At 35.8% G+C, this 2,500-nt stretch overlaps 1 protein-coding gene across 2 annotated transcripts in view; it reads left to right on the top strand.

Annotated features, from left to right (window-relative positions):
• The window catches only part of LOC138013439 (MICAL-like protein 2), a 20,922-nt gene that overhangs the window by 804 nt on the left and 17,618 nt on the right, over positions 1–2,500 (top strand). The window lies entirely within an intron of this gene.

Below are 2,500 nucleotides of genomic sequence, written 5' to 3'. Positions count from 1 at the left end.
GCAATCGATCACAAGAATTCGAAGTGTAGTTCTTTGTGTTGACAATAATCTTAAATCAAATTTGCAGCGCTGACCTCTGTGAAATTGGAAAACAAACAATTAAATCGCATGGGTCATTGAAAAACCAAACAAACGTTTTGTTAGAGCTTTAAGAGCTACTGGAGATAAGAGTTTCGGGAATAGATTTTTCTCTTAAATCAATTTTTTATCTATGTTATCTTGATATAAGGCTAATAATTAGTTAAATTTGTCTTGACAAAACCTGTTTACAAAAACAAGCGTTTGGCTTTGTTGAATTGTGTTAAAGAAACCTAAGTACTTTGTTTAACGGGTGAAAAATATATTATGTAATTCAAAATTAAATTTTCAAAATAAATTAAAAAGTCTTATTTAGGGATCATCTGTCAACTTTCTTTCGAGTTTTGTCTTTTTATTCTTGCGTGACAGTTTGGGAATGAAGATTGGGATCTTCCCATATTTGTGTCACAGCGAGATTGTACAAAATTTTAGGCAATTGAAACTCGTCTTTTCCGAAAAGTTGATGCACCATAAGTTGATTTAGACGTGAAACTCAGTATTTGCTTGAGAAGACTTAATTGATTTCAAACGCTTATTATTTTCGACTTGTACGTGAACCTTACCCCAGTTAATAATAATTCTTTTTCTAGTTCTCATTTTCACAAAAGTTGGTCAGTTGATCCAAAACCCTCTGGTAGTTTAGACAATAATTAGTTTTCACGCAATGCCCATGGAGGAGATATCGTCTTTTCATTTTCATTTGCGTGACACCTAATATCAGGAACACCATACAAGTGATGTCTGCACAAAATCTTGTTGATATCTCGAGTTGTCGTCAAGAAATGTTGCCTGTTTTAAATTACTGAACAACCTTTGTACCCTTTTGCTAATTTTCTCAAATTTCCCTTAAAAGTTGGAATGATTTTTGGAATGATTTTTTTTTTATCAAGCAGAAAATAAAATGTAAGGGAATAAAAATGATAGATTACAATGTATGAACTTTTTTTCAGCAAATTATGGCCTGAATTTTTAAATATACCCACTGGAGGGACCCTAAATAAATTTTATTCCTGTTTCGCTGTTACAACACCCTTGATCTTTGTGATGTACACTGTAGATGCACCTGTGATTTAAAGGGTTTTATTTGCATAATTTGAAAGCACAGTTGGCTATCGTAAAGAAGCTTTGAATTCGCATAATTTTGTACAGTGTTCATCTGGGGAACACAGTTGATGACTTAAATACCTAAGGGGTGGGTCGCACTAGGGAAATTTTTACCAAATTTGTGTTTGTTAAACATTAAAATCTGCCATCACACCACATGTCCTTATGCGACCGGTGTTTCACAAATTTCTAAAATTTTGCAAAAACTTCAAAGACACCGAAGTGTATGGGCAGAGCAGGCAGATTTTGAAAAAATCGAAAGAAAAAAGACATCGCTTTCAGAGCTGTCAACGCCAGTCATCGGACCCAGATATGACCTGCAGTTAAATTATTAAATCGGCAGGAGTTTTAATAATCACCAGCCAACTTTCAGCATGGATGGACGTTTTTCCTTTTTACTATGCGCCAGGATCGTTCCCAATGCAAAATTTTCCTCATTTTCACCCTACTCTGGCTGGACCGATCTCAGATCAAGCGGGACCCAGCGCAACACAAACTCTACGTAAATGCTGCCGTCTTCTTAGAAAAGCGACATTCAGGATTTGCATCCATTTACCCATCTCTGATACAGGATGAAAAAGGCAAACATTAAAATAATATTAATTTTGTTGCTGTTGCATGTCAATAATTTGTAGAAGTAGAATGGCAATGGCAAAGCAAAAGGCCTGATTTGGGTTCATGTTTATCACCATACAATACACGCCAAAAATGACATTTGATCAACTGTGTTTGTTTTAACCAATTTATGTATTTCGGTTGTGTGACCCACAAATTGTCACATTTTTCGGAACTTCCATTTGCGTTTCAAATTTTTGAAAATTTTTCGCTGCCCAATTTTTGGTTTGGGCTGTAGTGCGACCCCCCCCCCCCCCCTTCCCTTAATTTCCTTCCTCTTATAATGACATATTACTGTTATGCATAGTGTACTCAACTGCAGACTTCTAATGGGAGTTTCCTAGGTTTAATTTGAAAAGTATGTCAACACTGGAACTGCAATAGGAGCTTTGTTTTATGATAGGACCAATTGACTTCAACTACATGTACCTGAATCCTTCAGGTCTTGCTGAAGGAAAAACAAAATAAATTCTTCCAGTTGCACCCAATTAGTGCCATCCTTTTATGAAAATTTGCTTTTCGTGGCAAAATTATTGAGACCCTTTATATGCCCTGCACTTGACTTATCCCTCAACCTCTTGGTTCAAGTCAAGGTACATAACTTGCCCCTAATGTTCTAACTGTCCTTATTTCTACCCTTGTTGCAAGGAATAACAGAACCCTATAGTAAATATTGAAATGGTGAAGTGATGTCCTAGCTCTT

This window comes from Montipora capricornis, chromosome 8 (assembly GCF_036669925.1).
Source record: "Montipora capricornis isolate CH-2021 chromosome 8, ASM3666992v2, whole genome shotgun sequence".
Lineage (NCBI taxonomy): Eukaryota > Metazoa > Cnidaria > Anthozoa > Scleractinia > Acroporidae > Montipora > Montipora capricornis.
Note: the sequence above shows the minus strand (reverse complement) of the source record. Positions and strands in the feature narration are given on the sequence as shown.